At 46.9% G+C, this 25,328-nt stretch overlaps 1 non-coding gene and 1 pseudogene across 1 annotated transcript; one reads left to right on the plus strand and one right to left on the minus strand.

Moving 5' to 3' along the window:
* Positions 1 to 24,069, minus strand: LOC107128422 (eukaryotic translation initiation factor 2 subunit 3 pseudogene; annotated as a pseudogene).
* On the plus strand, positions 2,401 to 2,565 carry LOC123570642 (U1 spliceosomal RNA). Its single transcript, XR_006694922.2, has one exon. It is a non-coding gene; the product is annotated as a U1 spliceosomal RNA (small nuclear RNA).
* Positions 24,070 to 25,328: the final 1,259 nt, after the last annotated feature.

Consider the following 25,328-nt stretch of genomic DNA (forward strand, 5'->3'; position numbering starts at 1 on the left):
GACAGGAAAAAGCTTTTCTCCAGCTTTTGGAACCAGGAGTCCCATATTGTCTGGTTGCATGGGGCCTGGCAGTGACGTCACTGGCTCTGCCTTTGGCCCCAACACATCCTCCAGTGTGTGTCTCTCACCTGCACGGGCTCTCCAGGCCGATGCATTGGGATCCTGACTTTTAGAGTTTTGTGTGTGACAAAGCAGAGGACAAGCTTCCCCATCACCCAGAGGCCACTTGGTGGAGGGAGCCAGGGGACTCACTGGCTTCTTGGGCTTTTGTAGTCATGGGCTGGCCACCGAAGCCCAAGGCCAACTGTCACCTACTCCAAGTCTTGACATCCTCACCTGCAAAAAGCAATGAGGCAACATGATTTTTAAGATGTTTTCTGGCTCTACAAATATCTGACGATTCTGAGTACACGATAAGGCTCACTTTCTGCTCAGGAAAACCTGGTGCTGGAGAGAACACAGGATCCCCCAGTTTCCTAACACCAGCCTGGGGAAACGATGTTCTTTTGACTATGAAAATTTCTAGGGCCAGGGGTGGTGACTCACACCTAGAATCCCAACACCTCAAGAGGCCAAGGTGGGAGGATTGCTTGAGGCCAGGAGTTCAAGACCAGCCTGGGCAACATAGTGGGACTCCATCTCTACAAAAAATAAAAATAAGCCAGGCAGGATGGTGTGTGCTCGTAGTCCCAGTTATGCAGGAGGCTGAGGTGGGAGCATTGCTTGAGCCCGGGAGATTGAGGCCGCAGTGAGTAGTGATCATGCCGCTACACTGCAGCCTGGGTGACAGAGTAAGACCCTATCTCAAAAAAAGAGAGAAAATTTTAGAATTGATGGCAGTGGAAAACAATGCAAAGGTCCCTATGTTTTGAGGTGCATCCTATGATCCAGATTTATCTTAGGAGAAATTTCATAGCATCTCAGATCCTAGGCTTGGTGGACAATGAGAGGGGAGGTTAATAAATATTCCCTCTGCCATTGGGAGGGTAGATTAAAGAAGTTAATATATAAATCAGAAATATTTATAACTAATAAATCCTACCAAAACCCTCACTGTGACAATGGGCCATGATTTTTGTTCTCTTTTAAAACTGCTATTATCAATCAGGCACTGTGGCTCATGCCTGTAATCCCAGCACTTTGGGAGGGTGGGGCGGGTGGATCACCTGAGGTCAGGAGTTCAAGACCAGCCTGGCCAACATGGCGAAACCCCGTCTCTACTAAAAATACAGAAATTAGCTGGATGTGGAGGTGAGGGCCTGTAATCCCAGCTCCTTGGGAGGCTGAGGCAGGAGAATCGTTTGAACCTGGGAGGTGGAGGTTGCAGTGAGCCAAGATCACACCACTGTACTCCAGCCTGGGTGACAAGAGTGAAATTCCGTCTCAAAAACAGCAAAAAACAAAAAAACAAAAACTGCTATCATTGGGGGATAAATGGAAAACACGAGATGTAATTCATTGTTGCGTCCTGCGTTAGCTAACATCTTGTTGACGCAGAGCCCACCTCGTGCTGACAGCTGCACGAGGTTCATGCACACTGTTTATTTTATTTTATTTTGAGACGGAGTCTGGCTCTTATTGCCCAGGTTGGAGTGCAGTGGCACGATCTCGGCTCACTGCAACCTTCACCTCCCGGGTTCAAGTGATTCTCCTGTCTCAGCCTCTTGAGCAGCTGGGATTACAGGCACGAAACACCAAGCCCAACTAATTTTTGTATTTTTAGTAGAGATGGGGTTTCACCATGTGGGTCAGGCTGGTCTTGAACTCCTAGGTTCAAGTGGTCTGCCTGCCTCGGCCTCCCAAAGTGCCGGGATTACAGGCATGAGCCACCATGCCCAGCCTCACACACACTGGCTCTTATGTTAACATTCTCCCAGAGACCACGGAAACATGTTTAGAAAAGAAAGTTACAGATTGGCAGCAGAAGTCTCTGCTTCTGGATCATTATGTTAAGTCTAAAGACAATCAGAAAAGAAACCCTGCTCTGTGTCCCGGTCATTGTAGAAGTCCCCAGCATGGAGCTCTTCGGATGACACTACAATCCTATGGCCTCCAGGCAAATCCTTTTCTGAACTGAAAATGTGGTCTTTGGCTACTCCAAACCAACTCACCAAGCCTGGGGAATACAACCCACTTATATGTCCAAGACCTTCCTCTCATCCCAAGTTTATGCCAATTTCCACCCATCATCAAAATGTCCTAAACTTACTTTCCTTTTTTTTTCTTTTCAGTTGGTAGAGACAGGGTCTCCTTCTGTTGCCCAGGCTGATATCAAACTCCTGAGCTCAAGGGATCCTCCCGCCTCAGCTTTCCAAAGTGCTGGCATTTCAGGCATGAGTTACTGGGCCTAGCCTTACTTTACTTTTCTAAGAAACAGTATTATGACCTCATTAGTCAATAATACTTACCCACAGGGGAGGTACCACGATCACGAAGGTGGTTTCCCAGGGCGAGGCTCACACCCTGCACTCCGGATGGGCTGATCCCGGCCATTTCTCCAAATGTGGGAAACGCAACTGCATTATTTGTGGTAGTTAGGGACTGCAATTCACTCTCTTCCCCTGGTTCTAAATAAATCTATATTTTTTAAAAAAAGGAATTGATTGGCTGGCCATGGTGGCTCATGCCTGCAATCCCAGCACTTTGGGAAGCCAAGGCAGGTGGATCAGAAGGTCAGGAGTTCCACACTAGCCTGGCCAATATGGTGAAACCCCAACTCTACTAAAAATACAAAAAATTAGCCAGGCGTGGTGGTGGGCGCCTGTAATCCCAGCTACTCGGGAGGCTGAGGTGGAAAAATCGGCTTGAACCCAGGAGTTGGAGGTTGCAGTGAGCTGAGATTGCACATGACAGAGCGAGACTCCATCTCAAAAAAAAAAAAAAGAATTGATCGATAGTTTTAAAATTGTGAATATAAACTTAGTAAACACACAGGACCGGCAATGATATTTAGTTGTGAGATTTCAACATCGTGATGCATATTTTCCATATTTCAGACGTCTTATTTGTGTTTTGGAAAAGGATTCTGATGAAATTGAGGATGTCAACATTTCCCCCGGGTGCCCTCCAATCGGATGAACGATCCTTCATGGTAAGGGTGTGACAGAGGCTGCTCTGTCTTGTTGCATACCAGGGCCTGATGCTCTGAGACAACTCACTGGGCCCCACTGGGCAGAACTGTCTTTTAGGGTAGAGAAGAGTTGGGATTTCAGAAATTCTCTTGCTTCAGAACGTTGGCTGGGCGTGGTGGCTCACGCCTATAATCCCAGCACTTTGGAAGGCTGCGGTGGGCGGATTGCCTGAGCTCAGGAATTCGTGACCAACCTGGGCAACACGGTAAAATGCTCCCCTCCAACTCTACTAAAATACAAAAAAATTAGCTGGGCATGGCGGTGTGGGCCTGAAATCCCAGCTACTCGGGAGGCCGAGGCAGGAGAATCACTTGAACCCCAGAGGCAGAGGTTGCCGTGAACCGAGATCGCTTCACTGCACTCCAGCCTGGGCAACAAGAGGGAGACTCTGTCTCAAACAAACAAACAAACAAACAAAAACAGTGCCAGGCGAAGTGGTTCACGTCTGTAATCCCAGCACTTTGGGAGGCCGAGGTGGGCGGATCACGAGGTCAGGAGATGGAGACCATCTTGGCTAACACGGTGAAACCCCATCTCTACTAAAAATACACAAAATTAGCCGGGCATTGTGGCGAGCGCCTGCACTCCCAGCTACTCGAACGGCTGAGGCAGGAGAATCACTTGAACCCGGGATGCGAAGGTTGCAGTGAGCTGAGATCGCGCCACTGCACTCCAGCCTGGGTGACAGAGCGAGACTCCATGTCAAAAAAAAAAAAAATAGCCATGAAGATATTTCCTCTTTTAATCTGAGGGTTTGGTCAGAGGTCCAAGATACCTTGACAGGAAGACAGAAGACAGAAGCTTCGACTTCAACCCTCAGGAACTTTCTCTAATTGTACAGTAGGTGCAGGAATCTGGAGGCAAATGTTTGTTGGAGAGCAAGAAGCCACTTTCTTCTCATCAAAGATGTGATTGGAAAAGATCCCAGGGTCTGCTTGGTTAAGAAGGAGCTAGCCAATTCCGGGATCAAAACTTCTCCCACTTTTCCCATCTTCTCACATTGTGGAAAAATAACTAAACCTTTGTGTCTATTGGTTTTCCCAAGTGCAAGGTCATAAAAATTATTTTAACTCATTTTATAGAACTGTTGCAAGGAAAACATCACCATGAGAAACACGTGAGAAGCTCTTTACTCTTAGCTAAAAGTCTCAGGAATGCTTCAGATTGCCAAGCACCAGGGGAAATGGTTGTGCAAAGTTTCAGCCCCCAGGCCAATCACCTGATTAGGATCTACTATCAGGGCATTCATAAGTGTCATATTTGGGGGCTCTTGTGAAATAAAAGCAAGAGGAAACCAGACCAGTGTGTCTTCATGCCAGAGCCAGAACTTTCTATAGGGTGGGGCTGAATAAGGAAGCCAAATCCTTTTCTCCCCTTCCTTGGCTCACGTCAGAAAGTATTTTTATTTGGTTCCATATACATTTTCTTTCTTCCCTTGGTCATGAATCAGAACATTTTATAGCTAAGAGGAGTTTTAGGGATATTCTAGTTGCTTCTCATTTTATAGACAGAGCAGGTCCTGGAGCCAAGTGGTACCCGGGTTTCCTGATTGAGATGCTGGTTCAAAGAGTCACTGAGGCCAGGCGAGGCGACTCATGCCTGTAATCCCAGCACTTTGGGAGGCCAAAGTGGGCGGATCACCTGAGGTCAGAAGTTCGAGACCAGCCTGGTCAATACGGCGAAACCCCGTCTCTACTAAAAATACAAAAATTAGCCAAGTGTTGTAGTGCACACCTATAATCCCAGCTACGCAGGAGACCGAGACAGGAGAATGGCTTGAATCTGGGAAGCGGAGCTTGTAGTGAACTGAGACTGCACCACTACACTGTAGCCGGGGCAACAGAGTGAGACCCTGTCTCAAAAAAACAAAACAAAAACAAAGAACAAAGAGTCGCTGAGCTCAACCGAAGCGCAGTCCTGAACCTCTCTGATAGTCGTCGCACATCAGTCAGTTGACTGATGTTCCCTTGACTAGAGTCTAAAAGCCCTCTGGACTTCTAACCCCACGTTTCGGGCTGAGTCAGCTGCCTTCTAAACTCCTTCTAGCACAGAACAGCTGGTCCCTGTGCCCGGTCATGTGGCCCCTGATTCCTGATGATGAGAGGATCAACTTCACCGGTGGTCAAGGTAGGAGCAGGGCCACCAGGCTGCCTGGGGCTGAGTCCTGCCTCTTTAGAATACCAGCCCTGTGACCTGGGCGGGTTACTAAACTTCTTTGTGCCTCAGTTTCCTCATCTGTAAAATGAGGGTAATAATAGGCGATAATAGTTCCTGTCTCATAGGATTGTTTGGAGGTTAAACGTGTTAGTTCACGTAAAAGTACCTAAAACTGTCCGGCACAGAGGACATGCTCAAGAGTGGCTATTTATCTTTCATCTTCACACACATCTGTCAAAGGACGGGGCAGAGCACCCTTGACAGGACCTCACCAGGACCTTATGCAGGCAGAGGACACACTGTCTTCTGAGTCAGGTCTTTCCATTTTTGGATGGCTCTGACTAAGAGAATTCCTCCTGTGTTCCGCCAAAATCCACCTCCCACTCATCGGTTCCAGCTCTGCCAGAAGGCAAATGTCAAAAAAATAATCTTGAAAGAGAAGACATAGAATGTAAATAATAATGATAGAATTGGGTTGAGGAACGACAGCCACCCCTGCAGCAGCGCCTCCGACAGCTCTCAGCCCAGAGTCGAGCCCAGGCTGCAAAGACCTTTGAGTTCCATTTGAAAAATACCAAGCTCTTACTTCTCCGCTTCCTTTAGAAATGCATAAAACAGCTTCTCTCACCGTTCTTTTCATACGTGCTGCCAGACTGGCATGAGATTGGGGGAAAAGTCACTCTGCTTATGCAAAGGTGACAGTCACAAGGGTTGTGGAGTGGTGACCTCGCCTGGCTCACTACGTGCCATCCAGCCTGAATCACTGCGCATGGGAGTCGGGGGTGCTGGCCAGGCGCACGTCCCACCTCCTGTTTACAGAGCCTTTCTGACGTCACATGTAAAATCACAACCTGTGAGTCCCTTTCCTGCCATCCCCGGCATGGTTATTTGACACTGGGGCATGTTCTTGTTATAAGAAAAATGCAGAGAACAAGGTGCATTTGATAGCTTAGCTCTCTGAATATTTCAAGTCTATATCAATTAAAACTTAGGCCTCCTGCGTCAGCTGCTTGGGGCCAGGAAGGAGTGAATGGGTCCCACGGCACTCAGGTGCAAGAATTGTCGCATGATGTTTCTAAATCAAAGGTCATCTGGCTTTGGTGTCCTGCAGAAAAAGGTGGGTGGCAATGTCAGCCACTATAAGGTAGCTTTGTCCCTCCAACTCTTCATCCAAGAGACTGGAACAGAGGAAGGGGCCTCGTTTCTAGGGCACGGCGGCCGCCTCCATTTCCCTGGCTTCTCGGCTGAGCACCGTGTCGTCGTGGGCCCTGGGGAATCCCAGAGCATTTCCAGAGTTCTCCAAGGACCTGACCCCAGAAGACCCAGATGTCCCCCTCAAAGTCGAGCAGCCTTACAGGTATCTGCAGCCCCCACCCTTCCCAGCAAGGCTGCTGTGTGCAGTGGGGCCTTCATTCCATTCCCAGCGTCCGCTCCCCAAACCCCTGCACACAAGCTCTCAGCCAGACCTGCCCTCTGCCACCTTGCCAGGGGACAGTCCCATTAATCTTCCACCAGAGGCCTAAAATAAAAAAGCTTCTTACCTCCCTGATCCCAAGGAGTATTTATAAGAAGCTGAGACCTTTTGAAATCACCCCGAGGGAGAGGAAGGGATGGGGAAAGGAAAGGCTCCGCATTTCTCAGAGGCCGGGGCAGGGCAGGGCCACAGCAAAGAAACAAAACACCAGGGTTCTGCTCAGGGATTCTCTGTACCCTCATCCAGTGACTGCGTTCCATTCAAATTAGCGAAGACTGTCAAGACCCTGGGAAGTCCATGTTATTATTCCACCTTTGGGTTCCGGTGACAATCAAGATCACCCTGGTCCGGGCATGGTGGCTCACGCCTGTAGTCTCGACACTTTAGGAGACTGAGGTAGGAGGATTATTTGAACTCAGGAGTTCAAGACCAGCCTGGGTAACATGGCAAAACTCCCGTCTCTACTAAAGATGCAAAAAATGAGCCGGGTCAGGTGGTGCGTGCCTGTGGTCCAAGCTACTCAGGAGGCTGAGATGAGAGGATCACTCGAGTCTGGGAGGTGGAGGTTGCAGTGAGCAGGGGTGGTGCCACAGCACTCCATTTGGGGCAACATAGCGAGACCCCGACTCAGGAAAAAAAAAAAAAGTTTACCCTGAGCATAACTTCCAGGCAGGCCAGTTCCACGGGATCAAGGGACATCCCATGAAGTCAGCACTCCTGACCCCAGGGCACAGCCTGGCCCATCACTCTGGACACTCCGTCCTCTCTAATACTGGGCTGAGGCAGGGCAGCCTCAGATCTTCACGGCTCAGAAAGAAATAACTGATTTGATTGAGACACATTTTGTGTTTCTTGCATTTTAAATGTTAGGTAGTGCCTATGGGAAGTCCTCCTCCCTGTCCTTCATTCCTTGACCTCAGGTAACTGAAAAAACTGGAGTCCCCCAGAGGGCCTGTCCGGTCCCCCAGGAACTCCTGCTCTCTGACTCTGCAAACCCCTACCTCCCAGAGCCTCCGGGCGCAGCAGGGTCGGGCTCACCTTCCCGCTCCTCTGGCCCCTTTGCTCCAGGGCCCTTTCTCCTCCCCACTCTCCGCACACACACATCCAAAGGTTCTGACCTTGGCCCTCCTTCCCTGACTCGCCACCACTTTTAGTTTACTGAGGGCCTGAACTCCTTCCTGAATCAACAAGGGCTGCTGACTCACCGTGTGGAGGGCCGTCCTGAGCACCCGACCCTCTCGCCACCGGAGAGCCCTTTCCGACCTGTCCCAGCTGCATGTTCACCAAGCTCGTTCCAGGGGCGCCTCCAGATACCCTCTCCATTCCCAAGTCACAGAAGGCTCCTGGGAGACACAGGGTCCGGTCCTCCCACCATCATAGACTCAAGCTGCTGGTGTTGGCCAATCCTTTCATTCACCTTCCATTTTCCACCTAGCAAAATCCCCCAGCTCCTATTATGGGTGGTCTTCCGCGTGGCTTCCGAGGCCGCCGTCCACTGTCCTCCTCAGAAAACTACACGCAGGACCCAGCAACGGAGCCCTCAGACAGCACGGGCCCTGAGCCTGCTCCATTCAGCTCAACATATTGCTGCTTCTCCATCATCTTTTTTTACTTCCAGTCTGGGGAAGGCCAAGATCATTTCCTCTCCTACAGGCTCTGCCCTCCACCTTCTCGGACCCTTTGCTTTTTTTTTTTTTTTTTTCTGAGACCGAGTTTCGCTCTTGTTGTCCAGGCTGGAATGCGATGGCACGATCTCGGCTCACTGCAACCTCCACCTCCTGGGTTCAATTGATTCTCCTGCCTCAGCCTCCCAAGTAGCTGGGATTTCAGGCATGCACCACCCACCCCCAGCTAATTTTGTATTTTTAGTAGAGACAGAGTTTCACCATGTTGGTCAGGCTGGTCTCAAACTCCTGACCTCAGGTGATCTACCCGCCTCAGCCTCCCAAAGTACTGAGATTATAGGCGTGAGCCACCGTGCCCGGCCAGACCCTTTGCTTAATCTCAGCTGGACCACTGATGACCTGTGTGGCCTCAGTCTCTCTGAGCCTGAGATTCTACACCTGCAAAGGGGGAACATCCCACAATAAGAACCCAGAAATCATCACGCAAAGTGTGCACCACTGAGCCTTGTGCAGAGAAGTGTTTAATCCACGGGAGCTGTAATAATGATTGTGATGGTGACGAACTTTCCCTGATAACCCATGGATCAATCCAGAAGGTCTCTCCTTTCCCTCCGTGACATGGACACTTGCAGGCAGACAGAGTGCGGCCATACCAGCTGTGGCACCGCCCGCACTCCAACACCGTTACACACATAAGATCAAGTTAAGCTGTTTCCACCTCCTGCGGTTGAAAACGCTTTCTTCCTCCTTGGTGTCCACAAACTCCCTATTACTTGACTCTTCCAATTGTTCGTGGTGTGCAGAATGGCAGAGCTTGGGAAGATGATGGCCCTAGCTCTAAATGCTCTGCCCGTCTTCCCCACACCTGTTTCTGCTGGAGAGACTGCTGGGATTTCGTTGAGTATCTACTGTGTGCCAGGCACTATGCTAGATGGTGATGATGAAGATGAAGGAGGAGGAAGAGGAAGAAGGAGGAGAAGGGAAGGAGGAGAAGGGGAGGAGTAAAGTGGGGGAGAGGGCCCTGAGCACTTTCTTTTTTTTTGAGATGGAGTCTCACTCTTGTCGCCCAGGCTGGAGTGCAGTGGTAATCTCGGCTCACTGCAACCTCTGCCTCCTGAGTTCAAGCGATTCTCCTGCCTCACCCTCCCAAGTAGCTGGGACTACAGGTGCATGCCACCATGCCTGGCTAATATTTATATTTTTTGTAGAGACCAGGTTTTGCCATGTTGGCCAGGCTGTTCTCAAACTCCTGACCTCAAGTGATCCGCCCTCCTCGGCCTCCCAAAGTGCTGGCATTGCAGGCGTGAGCCACCGTGCCCAGCCTACTGAGCACTTTCTACGTGCCCGGCACTGTCCTGAGCGCTTTACATATAAGGACTCATTGGATTCTCATAACAGACCCGTTTACCTCTCAGAAAACTCCAGATCAGGTACAGCCACCATCCTCATTTTACAGCTGCACAGACGGGCGAAGCTGCTCGAGGTCATGCAGCTTGTGAGCGGAGAGGCCGGTGCTGATCCCAGTGTGCCCCTGTGATCCCAGTCTGGACGCCCAGTCCCTGCAGTGGCAACAAGGCACACCCTGACCCTGGGATCACTTTTCATGGAGAGGACAGGAGACACCAGGATGTGGACGCTTGCTTTGAAGTCACAGAGCCAGGCACTGGGAGACCGCATCTCCGCCCCCGTGGGGACCAGCAGGTGGGGAGCTGTGGTTAGACTCGGACCTGAGAGAGAGGAAGGCGCCTGTACAAGGTGCGGGCAGAGGAGCTTCGGGTGAGGAGGGGTGCATGACTCAGCACTGGGCCATCCTGGATCAGGGCCCAGGCCCGCCAGAAAGCTGCAGGGATGGGTGATGAAATTCAAGTGTGGATTGTGGGCTGGATAAGGGCATTCTCTTTATGTTGAATTTCCTGATTTTGACCATTATACTGCTTGTATAAGAGAATATCTTTTTTTTTTTTTTTTTTTTTGAGACAGTGTCTCACTCTGTAGCTCAGGCTGGAGTGATCCTCCCACTTCAGCCTCCCGAGTCCTGGGACCACAGGCAGGTGCTGCCACGCCCAGCTCATTTTTCTGTGTTTTTGTAGAGATGGGGTCTCGCCATGTTGCCCAGCCTGGTCTTGAACTCCTGGCCTCAAGCAATTCTCCTGCCTTAGTATTGGGAATTACAAGCATGAGCCACAACACCCAGCTGAGAATATATATATATATATATATATAATATATATATACACACACACACACACACATATATATTTTTTAATAAAAAATATTTTCTTTCTTTAGAGAGCAAGAAATCATCGGCTGAGAATATCTTAATTCTTAGGAAATATGCACCGAAGTCTCGAGGGCCACAGAGCCTTCAAATCCCTCTCAAATGATACAGAAAAGATATGAAAAGAGAAAGAAAAAGAGAATGGCCAGATGCAGTCGCTCATGCCTATAATCCCAGTTGGGCGTGGTGGTGTGCACCTGTAGTCTCAGCTACTTGGGAGGCTGAGGTGGGAGGATTGCTTTAGCCCAGGAGGCAGAGTTTGCAGTGAGCTGTAATCTGCCACAGCACTCCAGCCTGGGGGAAGGAGCCAGACCTTGTCTCAAAAACAAAAACAAAAACAAAGGAAAGAAAGAGTGAAAGAACTCCCTCCTCCCCCTCCTGCTCTCCTTCTCCTTCCTTTCTTCTTCCTCTCTCTCATCTTCATGTTACTCCTCCTCCTCCTTCTTCCTCTCTCTCATCTTCATGTTACTCCTCCTCCTCCTTCTTCCTCTCTCTCATCTTCATGTTACTCCTCCTCCTCCTCCTTCTTCCTCTCTCTCATCTTCATGTTATTCCTCCTCCTCCTCCTTCTTCCTCTCTCTCATCTTCATGTTACTCCTCCTCCTCCTCCTTCTTCATCTCTCTCATCTTCATGTTATTCCTCCTCCTCCTCCTTCTTCTTTTTTTTTTTTTTTTTTTTTTTTGAGACAGGATCTTGCTCTATCACCCAGGTTGGAGTGCTGTGGCGGGTCATGGCTCGCTGCAGCCTTGACCTCCCAGACCCAAGCGATCCTCCCACCTCAGCCTCCAGAGTAGTTGAGATGTCAGGTGTGCACGACTATGCTTGGCTAATTTCTTTATTATTTGTAGAGACCAAGTCTTCCTATGTTGCCCAGGCTGGTCTTGAACTCTTTTGCTCAAGTGATCCTCTGGTCCTGGCCTCCCAAGAGTGCTGGGATTACAAGCATGAACCGCACCCCGTCTCCTTCTTCATTTTTGCCTAGCACCATGCCTGGCATGTAGTAGATACTCAATAAAATCTCTGTTGGATGACTGAGTTTAGGCTGAGGGAGAGGGAGAAGAGGGAGGCAGGGAAGGAGGGAGCAGGAATGTCTGGGTCCTTCTTAAGCTCTCATTTGAGTGTCCTCATCCATTCTCCTGATGGTAACTTTTCACTGCCAGAATGGTGACTCCTAAATCCACACCTCCAGGTTGGCCATGCCAAACCTATATTTAGAATTATTTGGCAGAGGGCACATCCTTCATACCCCACCATTATCAGTGGGTTCAGTGACCCAAACTTACCCTTCCTCTTTCTTCCCAGCCAACCCTATTTTGCCCAGGTCCCTCACCATTCCTGCAGGCTCCCAGAAACCTCTAGAAACGAGGCTTCCTGCAGTGGCCTCCTGTGGGGGCAATGTGAACCCCCATCCACGGTCCTTAGATTTGCAGACATTTACAGCCAGTCTCATTTTCCTGTTACATGCTGCTCTCCTGCTACTTAAGAATATATTCCCATTCATCGCTCTCTCCTTTCTGATTTTTTCTCACAAGTCCATTTATTTGTTTATTTATTTATTTAGTTTTTGAGACAGAGTCTCGCTCTGGAGTGCAGTGGTGAGATCTCAACTCACTGCAACCTCTGTCTCTCGGGTTCAAGTGATTCTCCTGCCTCAGTCTCCCGAGTAGCTGGGATTATAGGTGTGCGCCTCCATACCCAGCTAATTTTTGTATTTTTAGTAGAGACGGATTTCACCATGTTGGCCAGGCTGGTCTTGAATTTTCAACCTCTGATGCTCCACCCGCCTTGGCCTCCCAAAGTGCTGGGATTACAGGTGTGAGCCACCACGCCCAGCCTTCATTTTTGTATTTTTAGTAGAGATGGGGTTTCACCATATTGGCCAGGCTGGTCCCGAACTCCTGACCTCTAGTGATCTGCCCGCCTCACCCTACCAAAGTGCTGGGATTACAGGCAGAGCCACTGAGCCCGGCTCACAAGTCCTTTTCTTCTCTTCCAGCTGTATCAAAGTCCTTGGAGGCAGGCACGAATCCTGTCCTGGGTCCCTCTTGATCGCCCATGGTGCCTTGCACATGCAGCAGGAGTTAGTTGATACCTATTCGATTCATTGGTTTTTCCTGATTTCTGAGTAATTCAGTTATACCAAAAGAAATTCTCATGCTTACCTTACGTTGACATTAGATGGGAAGGAAAGGACGGGATTGGGACCCTAGGCTGTTTAGGGTTCCTCCTTGGGCGTGCCCTGAGGGTGGAGGCAACAGCCTTTATGATCACCCAGGAGGGTCTCTGAACGCGGGGAACTCAAGGCTCATTCTGGGTGGCTCCTATATTTTAATGTTTCCCAAAGAAAAGGTTCTAAAAAGGATGACATTGCTTTTGGAATATACATTTATTTCTGCAAATGTTCCAAAACCCCAGCTTGGTTTAAAGCATGCACCCTCATTGTATTCCTAGTTCCCAGCCCAAGACACGCATTTTTGATATCATAGCAAACAGCGATAGATTCTATTTCTAGTTGCTTTAAAAACAAGTCTCATGGCCGAGTCACTGTTCAAACAAGGAAGGGCTGGGTGAATAAGCCTCCTTATGTCATCTTGAGTAACGTCATCGTTGCTAAATGTCTCACAACCCCCAATCCCATATATTTAATTCCCTCTCTTGCTATTTCATCATTTAAGTCCCTAAAGGAGAGAATGATGTAACACCCAACACGCACCAGAGTCGCCTTTTGGAGAAGCAGCATCTAGCAGGGGCAGAATGCTGTGGCCAAGTTTGCTTAGGCAAATATTCAGATATCTGTTGTCGTTTAAGTTTCCATCTGAGATGCAGGTTCCTAAATGGGTTTCATAGAGGTTTGGATCTCTCTCTTCCATCTGTTTGAAGTTTTGAACTTCAAAGCACTCTTCCAGCCCACACAAGATGTATGTGATAGAGGCTCTGTATCATCAGGGGATAGGTACCAAAGCATTTATATCCTCCCAGAACCACAATAATACTATCCAGGACCACTCACTGGGAGCAGACTTTAAAAAAACTATAATGTAAACTTCCTGTTGCAATTTTAACCAGTTTCCTCTTGTCTGGTTCTCAGGGGAGATGGTAAACAGTTCATCTGAGCTTTCTGAACAATGGTTTCGCCTCTCTATAGGAACGTAACATGGCCGACCCTTCTCTAGGCCATCTGTGTGGGGCTGTTTGTCCAGGTGCAATGCATTTTTTCTCGTTAATTCACAAGCTCTTCTCTGGTCCCTTTCGAAATCAGGACATCTACTGGCAACTCACGGATCCAGGGGAGGGAAAAGCGTCTTGGTCCTAGAGGGGGCTTCAAACTGTGATTTATGATCACCTTCGCCTTTCCCATCAATCACTGTGCAAACTTGGGAATGTGAGCAAGGAGGGAAACACATCACTGCAAACAGCTTTCTAGTGCGGTGAGATTTCTGAGTTATAAAATATAAACTAACAACAGCGACATCATGTTGCGTATCGTAGACAGTCAACATTAACTTTATTTTTCAGATATTTATTTATTTATTTTTTCGAAACAGGGTCTCACTCTGTCACCCAGGCTGGAGCGCAGTGGCACGGTCTCAGCTCACTGCAACCTCCACTTCCCAGGCTCAAGTGATTCTCCTGCCTCAGCCTCCCAAGTAGCTGGGACCACAGGTGCACACAACCATGCCCAGCTAATTTTTGTATTTTTAGTAGAGATGGAGTTTCACTATGTTGGCCAGGATGGTCTCAAACTTCTGACCTCAGGTGATCCGCCTGCCTCAGCCTCCCAAAGTGTTGCGATTACAGGGGTGAGCCACCTTACTCAGCCTCCAGATTTTTTTTTTTTAATAAGAAGAAAAACTTTATTTCAAACAGGCTCACTGGTGTTTATGCTACAGCAAAGGCTGGTTGTAACAGGCAGTTTCACTACAAACCTGCACTGATTGACAAATCTGAAACTATTTAGCAATGATCAGTTTCTGCTAAAGTGTAGATTAAATCTACCAATATGTCAACTTTGACATTTATTATGGACCTTACTATTTACTAGGAGAGGTTAATTTTTTTTTTTTTTTTTTGAGACAGAGTCTTACTCTGTTGCCCAGGCTGGAATGCAGTGGCGAGATCTCAGCTCATTGCAACCTCTGCCTCCCAGGTTCAAGTGATTCTCCTGCCTCAGCCTCCCTGGTAGCTGGGATTACAGGCGCCACCATGCCTGGCTAAATTTTGTATTTTTAATAAAGACGGGGTTTCACCATGTTGGTCAGGCTGATCTCGACCTCCTGACCTCAGGTGATCCACTTGCCTCGGCCTCCCAAAGTGCTGGGATTACAGGCTTAAGCCACCACACCCAGCACAGGTTAAATTTTTATCACACACACAAAAATGAGAATAATCTAACAGTTTCTACTAAGGTAATGAGCTGTGACATGTATTCCCCATTATTGCTTTGAAAATATACCCGTAGGTTGCTAAGAAAAATTCTGACGTCATCCCAATACATATTTAACTGACCATCAGCTTGATGGCCAGTCCTCTTCTGGCTGACTTGAACCAGTGAAACGCCCGTGTTTCTCAACGCTTTGACTAAAGCAATATTTTCTTCTACTTCTGTGTACACAGAATTAGTGAGAACTATTTCACCCACATCAGCCTTGACTGCACTAACACTTTCTCCTGTGGATAGAGACCCTATGTTCCGCGTGAGCACATTGTTCTCTGCCTTTTTGTCTCTCTTTTTCTTAATTTTTCTTTTTTTGAGACAGAGTCTTGCTCTTGCCGCCCAGACTGGAGTGCAGGGGCACAGTCTCGGCTCACTGCCTCCGCCTTCCGGGTTCAAGCGATTCTCCTGCCTCAGCCTCCCAAGTAGCTGGGATTACAGGTGCCCTCCACCACACCCGGCTAATTTTTGCATTGAGACGGGAGTTTCACTATCTTGGCCAGGCTCATCTCTAACTCCTGATCTTGTGATCCACCCGCCTCGGCCTCTGAAAGTGCTGGGATTACAGACGTGAGCCACTGCACCCGGCCTTGTCTCTCCTATGTGTACACCTAGAAGCCATCCAAGTAGGAAATAGGTAATTTCCAGTTCTGTGAATGTATTAGTCCGTTCTCGCACAGCTATAAGGAAATACCTGGCCTGGCGCAGTGGCTCATGCCTGTAATCCCAGCACTTTGGGAGGCTGAGGCTGGCGGATCACCTGAAGTCAGGGGTTCGAGACCAGCCTGGCCAACATGTGAAACCCTGTCTCTACTAAAAATACACAAATTAGCCAGGCATGGTGGCGCACACCTGTAGTCCCAGCTACTTGGGAGACTGAGGCATGAGAATCGCTTGAATCCAGGCAGCAAATGTTGCAGTGAGCCAAGATCATGCTACTGCACTCCTGGGGGATAGAGCGAAACTCTGTCTAAAAAAAAAAAGAAAGAAAAGAAAAGAGAAATACCTGAGACTGGGTAATTTATAGAGAAAAGGGGTTTAATTGGCTCATGGTTCTGCAGCCTCAAGAAACTTACCATCATGGTGGAAGGCAAAGAGGGAACAGCCATGTCACATGGCTGGAGCAAGGGCAAGAAGGAGAGTGGGGAGGTGCCACACACTTTTAAACAACCAGATCTCGTGAGAACTCGATCACAAGAACAGCACCAAACAGGGACAGCAGCCGGAAATCCGCCCCCACGATCCAATCACCTCCCATCAGGCCCCACCTCCAACATCTGTGATTGCAATGGAACCTGAGATTTCATGGGGACAGAGACCCAAACCATATCAGTGAAGATCTCAGGTAAAACTCCAGCTGCACCAAGCACCTGCCCCACCATTATGTCAGGTTAGCACAACGTTGGGTCAATTTTTGTTCCAACTACGATAAGACTCCCCGGAGGTGCGTGCTGAAGGTCACTGTGTTCTGCAAAAAGTGAAACAATTTTGGAAAAGATTGGTTCACACATGAGTTTTCCTTCACTACCTTTGGAACAATACCAGGTCTGACTTTAATCTCCTCTCCATTTTAATACCCATTTTCAAATACTATTACCAGCTACACCCTCTTTTTAAAAATATATATATATTTATTTATTTTTGAGATAAGATCTTGCTCTGTCATCCAGGCTGGAGTGCAGTGGGGTCATCATGGCTCACTGTAGCCTCAGCCTCCTGGCCTCAGGTAATCCTCCCACCTCAGCCTCCCAGGTAGCTGGGACTACAGGGGCACGCCACCACGCCCAGCTAATTTTTGTACTTTTTGTAGAAACAGGGTTCTGCCATCTTGCCCAGATTGGTCTCGAACTCCTGGACTCAAGCAATCTGCTAGTCTTGGCCTCCCAAAGTGCTGGGATTACAGATGTGGGCCACCGTCCCTGGCTGGCTACACCCATCTTAGGATCATCAACCTCATAGCAGGTTTGCTGACATCGAAGAACCCAATGATAATAAATTGGGGTTCCAAAGTATTATCTTGGAGGGACTGAATTTTTTTATTTTTTTTATTTTTTTTACTACATATGCACAGACAACTTCAATATTGTATTTTGGCTGAGCAGAAATTGAAATAGTTTCAATAGGAAGTCCTTCTGCTACTGTACTTTGTGCAAAAATGCAAGGACCTATTCATACTGTTCTTTAGCCTGGCTGACTTTTACTGAATCTATTTTATTTTGTATCCTAGCATTAAAAAAAGATAAACATTTAATGTGATGGAGATCTCAGTTACTCTGATTTTATTATATGAATGTATCAAATTATCACATATACCACAGAACTATGTACAGCTGTTATATATCAATAAAAAATAAAATAAGAGCCACGCATAGTGGCTCACACCTGTAATCCCAGTACTTTGGGAGGCTGAGGCGGGAGGATGGCTTGAGCCCAGGAGTTTGAGACCAGCCTGGGCAACATGGTAAAACTCCATCTCTACCGAAAAAAAGACAAAAAGTAGCCGGGCATGGTGGCCTGCACCTGTAGCCCTCGCAACCCCAGAGGCTAAGGTGGGAGGATTGTTTTAGCCCAGGGAGGTCAAGGCAGCAGTGAGTGATCACCCCACTGTGCTCCAGCCTGGGCAATAGAGCAAGACCCCATCTCAAATAAATAAATAAATAAAATTAAAAAATAAAAGGCAAATCTTTTAATTTAATTTTATTTTTTTTGGGACAGAGTCCTATGAGACTCTGTGTCACCCAGGCTGGAGTGCAGCAGTGTGATCTCGGCTCACTGCAATCTCCACCTCCCGGGTTCAAGTGATTCTCCTGCCTCAGCCTCCCAAGTAGCTGGGATTACAGGCGCACACCACCACACCTGGCTAATTTTTGTATTTTTAGTAGAAATGGCATTTTACCATGTTGGCCAGGCTGGTCTTGAACTCCTGACTTCAAGTGATCCTCCTACCTCAGCCTCCCAAAATACTGGGATTACAGATGTCAGCCACCACGCCCAGCCGCAAATCTTTTTGAAAATCTGATTTTTGTCGAATAAAAATATGTTTAAGCTTTTCGTCTATGGCAACTAGATGTTCAGAAGAAGTCTGAGGCTGAGTGCAAAGTTAATTACCAGCTGTCAACAAAGAGCAGCATCTGTCAATGCTGCCCTGTTCAGCACAGTAGCTCAAAACATCACAGCCAGGACAGTCAACAAACGCAACACCTCTGATTCGTTTGAAGTTCCCTTAGGTCCCTGGAATGCGTGTAGGAAAGACATCAGGTGTACTGCTTCCACGAGGTGTAGCACATTCTGGCCAAGCATAACTTGAGTCATCAGATTTATAAATGTTGGCCTCAGCCTACCCAAGGTGGATTCTGTGGTTCTTTCCAGTTCATTTTTGAACTTGACAGTGTGAACTCTGGAAATAGCTTTCACAGCTGTGGATTTTCCACGAGCATGCCCAGTTCATCATGGCTTTGTCTGCTGATAACTTCGTGTAAAAGTGGAGGCAACTTGGTGGACCTCAATAGCCAACATGGTGAGGTCCTGGTGAGACAGGTGCCCCCAAGTCACTCCAGCCTTGCCCCTTCACCATCTTGCCAGGAGAGCTGCTATGTTTGTTGTTGTTGTTGTTGTTGTTTTTCTATTAAGTAGTCAATACAATTTTTCAGGTCTCTGATATTTTGTTATGGCTGTGCCCAAGGCCTGTGGGGTGCCCATGGCTGGCACAGGGGCTCTGACAAGGGGTAGCTCCTACTTGCTCATTGGTTCCTATTGCCTAACACAGTGCCTGGAAAATAACCTAAGCTCACTGCGTGTCTTTAGATTGATCAATGCATGTGGGCCCCAAATCTTCCCTATGCAGTGTGATTTCTTTTTCTTTCTTTCTTTTCTTTCACTGCAACCTCTGCCTCCCGGATTCAAGCAATTCTCCTGCCTCAGCCTCCCTAGTAGCTGGGATTACTGGCGCACGCCACCATGACTGACTAACTTTTGTAGTTTTAATAGAGATGGGGTTTCACCACATTGTCCAGGTTGGTCTCGAACTCCTGACTTCAGATGATCTGCCCACCTGGGCCTCCCAAAATGCTGGGATTACAGGTGTGAGCCACCGTGCCCAGCCAGAAGTGTGATTTCATTTAAAAGCTTTTTTTTTAGGGTGGGTGCTATGGCTCATGCCTGTAAGTGCAGCACTTTGGGAGGCCGAGGCAGGAGAATCACTTGAGGCCAGGAGTTCAAGACCAGCCTGGGCAACATAGGGAGAGCCCCCAACAACCTCTACAAAAATTTTAAAAATTAGTCAAGGGTGGTGGCGCATACCTGTAGCCCCAACTACTCAGTGGGGCTGAGAAAGGAGGATCACTTGAGCCCAGAGGTTAAGATTCAGCAAGCCATGATCACAGTACTGCACTCCAGCCTGGGTGACAGAGTGAGACCCTGTCTCTTAATTTTATTATCTTATTTTTTCTTTTTTAGAGACAGGGTCTTGCCACATTTCCCAGGCTGGTCTTGAGCTCCTGGGCTCAGTTGATCCTCCTGTCTCGGTCTCCCAAAGTACTGGGATTATAGGGGTGAGCTACCATGCCCCGTCCAGACCCTTTCTCTAAATAAATAAATAAAAATCTTTTTCAGACCTCCATAGACATGTAGAATATATGTTTTGCTTATAAAAACCCTTCTATTAAAAACCCTTCACATTCCTGAAAAAGTAATCATGACATCTTTTAGTCAACTCTTTTATTGATGAAACTATTCTGGTTCATTTAACTATTCACTAGAAAAATCCTTCATTTTTACAATTAGTTCTCCACTGTGTGCAGTATCTACATGTCATTGGCAGCCGCTACTGTTATAACATTTCATGAATGTTTGATTGATACAAAACACAGAGGAAGATTTACCTTCCCAAGGTAGTTCGAAGTATTGGATTTTTGGATTTTTTGTTTTTTATGCCAACTGTCACTTGGCTTGTGGTCATCCTCATCCCATGCTCTTTACCTTCTGACCTTAGATCTATCTCATATTGATTACTTTTTTATTTTTATTTTTATTGATTTATTATTATTATGATTATTTTGAGATAGGCTCTCACTCTGTTGCCCAGGCTGGAGTTCAGTTGTGCGATCTTGGCCCACTGCAGCTTCTGCCTCCTGGATTCAAGTGATCCTCCTGCCTCAGCCTCCCTAGTAACTGGGATTGTAGGTGCGCACCACCACGCCCAGCTAATTTTTGTATTTTTTAGTAAAGAAGAGGTTTCACCATGTTGGCCAGGCTGGTCTCGAACTCCTGACCTTGTGGTCTGCCTGCCTCAGCCTTCCAAAGTGCTGGAATTACAGGCATGAGCCACCGCGCCCAGTCAAATTTTATAATTTTTAAGATAAGTTTTTGTTTTGTTTTTTTTTTTTGAGGTAGAGTCTTACTCTGTCACCGAGGCTGGAGTGTGGTGGTGCCATCTCAGCTCACCGCAACCTCCGCCTCCCAGGTTCAAGCAATTCTTCTGCCTCAGCCTCCTGATTAGCTGGGATTGCAGGCATGAGCCACCACACCCAGCTAATTTTTGTATTTTTAGTAGAGAGGGGGTTTCACCATGTTGGCCAGGCTGGTCTTGAATTCCTGACCTCAGGTGATCCACCCGCCTCAGCATCCCAAAATGCTGGGATTACTGGCGTGAACCATCACACCAGTCCATATCAATCTTATAGGCACAGTTACACATTAAATGAATGTTTACGGGTTGGGCTCGGTGGCTCCTTCCTATAATCCCAGCACTTTGGGAGGCCAAGATGAGCGGATCACTTGAGGTCAGGAGTAATGACCCGTAATTCCAACACATAATTCACGCCTGTAATTCCAGCACTTTGGAAGGCCGAGGTGGGTGGATCATGAGATCAACCATGCAGGACCAGCCTGGCCAACATAGTGAAACCCCATCTCTACTAAAAATACAAAAAATTAACCAGGCGTGGTACGGGGCACCTGTAATCCCAGTTACTTGGAAGGTTAAGGCAGGAGAATCACTTGAACCTGGGAGGCGGAGGTTGCAGTGAGCTGAGATCTCGCCACTGCACTCCAGCCTGGGCGACAGAGCAAGACTCTGTCTCAAAAAAAAAAAAAAAAAATTAAAAAAAAATTAAAAAAATAAATAAATAAATAAAATACAAATAATACAAAAATTAGCCAGGTGTGATGGTACACGCCTATAATCCCAGCTACTCGGGAGACTGAGGCAGGAGAATCACTTGAACCCAGCAGGCGGAGGTTGCAGTGAGCTGAGATGGTGCCGCTGCACTCCAGCCTGGGTGACAGAGCGAGATCCGTCTCAAAAAGAAAGAAAAAAAAAAGAATGTTAACTTTCAATTGATGACAAAGGAGCAAAATGGTTTTAGTATTTTTCACTTTTCTGTAACATAGCCTTCATTTCTTCACACTTTTTTATTCTTTACTATGTCTAGATAGAAGATAATTTGCCATTGATGTTTTGTACATGAATTTGGGGATTTTTTTCTCTTTTTGAACAAAATTTGTTTTGAAACAGGATCTTGATCTATTGGCCAGGCTGGAGTGCAAGTGGTATGATCACAGCTCACTGCAGCCTTGACCTCCCCTGGCTCAGGTGATCTTCTCCCTTCAAACCTCCTGAATAGCTGGGACCACCTAGAGGTGCACGCCACTACTCCAGGCTAATTTTTTTTTATTTTTTGTAGACATGGAGTTTTGCCATGTCACCCAGGCTTGTCTCGAATTCCTGAGCTCAAGTGATCTCCCCGCCTCAGCCTCCCTAAGTGCTGCGATTATAGGTGTGAGCCATTGAGGCTGGTCCTCTTTGTGAAATGTTGATGTTCTGCTTTTAATTCATCCTACAAGACATGAAGACTTCTCAAACAGGGCATTTACTTGAAAGACGGATAACCTAAATGGATTTAACTATCAATTCAATATAGTTCTTAAAGGTTTCGTTTAATGTTATAAATATAAATCACTTAAACGATTCCACAATTGGAATTATGATATAATCTAATTTCTCTTATCCTGCCTTATCAATTATTTACATTTTTATGAACATTTGTTGGCACAGTGTCCTTAAAGTTATTTAGCTAATACATTCTTGCTATTTATATTCTCTATTTATTTATCTTTTAAATGTTTTAATAATTGTTTTTGCACGTAAAATTAACATACCTCACCATCACCAGTTACAGCAGCGTTTTTTTCTCACAATTATAATTACCTATTTATTCTTCAGCTGACTGACAGAATTTGTATGTTTTATGTTTTATTTTTTCAGAGACAAGGTCTCACTTTGTCACCCAGGTTGGAGTGCAGTGGCACGATCATGGCTCACCTTAGCCTGAACCTCCTGGGCCCAGGCAATCCTCCCAGCTCAGTCTCTCAAGTGGCTGGGACTATGGGCACACACCACCATGTCTGGCTATAAAAAATTGTTTTAGTAGAGATGGGGTCTCACAATGTTGCCCAGGCTGGCATCAGCCACCGTGCCTAGCTCTGACTGGCAGAATTTTAAGATAAGAGCACACAGAAGATATTTTCTCCAAGGAGTGTTTAAAATACTTACCTATATTTTGAAAGAGAATACACCTATATTAACACAATATCCTAATTCTATTCTGATTTATGATCCTGACATTAAGCTGACTATGACGGTGGCTTCTGCAAATTGCACACACAAGTTCAAAGAAGCCAGAAACAGTGCTGAGGCCGGCACCTGGCTCCCTCCCCAGCGCCAAAGCCATAGAGCAAATTTTGGCCAAATACTAGGGGCAAAGCTAAACTGTGGTACAACCCTATCTAGTCTAAGAGCATCGACTATGGGGGCAGGTTGGCCTGGGTTTGAATCCTGGGTCTGCCACTTATTGGCTCTGTGGCCTTGGAGGGTTATTCTTTGTTCCTCAGTCTCCTCGTCCATAAAGTAGGGGTGATAAAGCACCTATATCATTGGGTTGTGGTGAGAATTCCATGAGATAATATTTGCCATGTACCTATCTTATGTAAGTACAAGTGTGTAAATGTCCAGTGCTGCTATTTTTAATTATTAATTAGTTACCCATGAAACTTAACTGATGAGTTACTACATTTTTTTTTTTTTTTTTTTTTTTTTGAGACAGGGTCTCGCTCTGTTGCTCAGGCTAACGTGCAGTGAGTGATCATAGCTCACTGCAGCCTTGACCTCCTGTGCTCAAGCAATCCTCCTGCCTCAGCCTCTGGAGCAACTGGGACTACAGGCATGGACTACCACGCCTGGCGAATTTCCTATTTTTGTTCTATAGAAATGAGGTCTGATATGGTTTGGCTGTGTCCCCACCCAAATCTCATCTTGAATTCTAGTTCCCATAATCCCCCAGTGTTGTGGGAGGGACCAGTTGGAGGTAATGTAACCATGGGGGTGGTTACCCCGACGCTGCTGTTCTCATGATAGCGAGTGAGTTCTCACGAGAGCTGATGGTTTTATAAGGGGCTTTTCCCTTTTTGCTCGCACTTCTCCTTGCTGCCGCCATGTGAAGAAGGACATGTTTACTTCCCCTTCCACCATGATTGTAAGTTTCCTGAGGACTTCCTAGCCATGCTGAACTGTGAGTCAATAAAACCCCTTTCCTTTATAAATTACCCAGTCTCAGGTATCTCTTTATTAGCAGCGTGAGAATGGACCAAGGCAGGTTCTCACTATATTGCCCAGGCTGGTCTCGAACTCTTGGCCTCAAGTGGTCCTCCCATCTTGGCCTCCTACAGTGCTGGGATTTCATTTGTGAGCCACTGTGTCTGGTCAGAAATTTTCATAAGAATATAAATAACAGAGTTAATCATAATTGGATATCATACTTTATTTTATATATGAGTCTTTTAATTATCCAAGCACATTTAAAAAAACTTTTAATTATGGAAATTGTCAAACATACACAAAAGTACAAAGATCAGTGTCAGGAGCCCTGGTGTGCCCACCTCACCTTCCGTGCTGACCAATATTCTGCTTACACATTCCACCAAGCACATTCAGTCCAAACCCCTACAGCCACTGGTCATATGACAGGCAGAGCAGCACAAAGTCAGCCACTCCACAAAATCGCACGTTTCAAGGTGTGGCAGCTTTTTACTCTATCTGAGAGACAGACAAAGTGTGTAGGAATTTAGCCCCTAGTACAAATGTTGACACAGAATAATTTTTCACATGTTTAATTCAAATTGTATTTTAACCGTTGATATTAGGAGAGGCAGAAATCACTTCGGTTGCTTTTGGTCTTAGCTATGTTCACAGTGTTGAATACTTGTGCTGCCAGCAGATCCAGTAAAAGTTCAAAAACCTCTGAAGTCAAAAGCCCAAATTCAAACTCTTAACAAGGACTTTGTCTTGAGCCACATCAATACATTCAACTACCGAGACAGCCGCACCCTCAGGCCCAGAGAATCAGGCCTGGCAGTGCCCTCCAAGCTCTGTCATATCATGGCCTTCATAGAAAATGCAGTGTTTGGCTGGGCGCGATGGCTCACGCCTGTAATCTCAGCACTTTGGGAGGCTGAGGCAGGTGGATCACCTGAGGTCAGGAGTTTGAGACCAGCCTGGACAACATGGCGAAACCCTGTCTCTACTAAAAATACAAACGCCTGTAATCCCTGCTACTTGGGAGGCTGAGGCAGAGAATCGCTTGAACCTGGGAGACAGAGGTTGTAGTGAGCCAAGATTGCACCACTGCACTCCAGCCTGGGTGACAAGAGCGAAACTCTGTCTCAAAAAAAAAAAAAAAACAAAGAAAATGCAATGTTTTGGGGGAGACACTCCTCACAGCCAGGTCCCTGGGATCAGCACCTTTTTCATCCATTTGAAGCCCATATGCCCTGCGTGCTGGCTGAGAAGTCCTAGACTGAAGCAGGTACTTAATATATACCAACTCCTTTCATCCTTACAACTACCCTGCCAAGAAAGCACCCTATATTCTCTCTTCATGATGGAGGACATTGAGGCACAGAGAAGTGAAGCAGTTTGCCCAAGATCACATAGCCAGAAAGGGTCAGTCATCACTAGCCCAAGGTTCTGGGTACCTACCTCCCCACCATTAGCCTTTCTAATAAACCATTCCAGATTATCCCATGGTTTCCAACTCAGCCAAACCATACCATGCATTTATTTATTTATTTATTTATTTATTTATTTATTTATTTATTTTTGAGATGAAGTCTCGCTCTTGTCCCCCAAGCTGGAGTGCAATGGTGCGATCTCAGCTCACTGCAACCTCTGCCTCC

This window comes from Macaca fascicularis, chromosome 1, assembly GCF_037993035.2.
Source record: "Macaca fascicularis isolate 582-1 chromosome 1, T2T-MFA8v1.1".
In the NCBI taxonomy this organism is placed as follows: domain Eukaryota; kingdom Metazoa; phylum Chordata; class Mammalia; order Primates; family Cercopithecidae; genus Macaca; species Macaca fascicularis.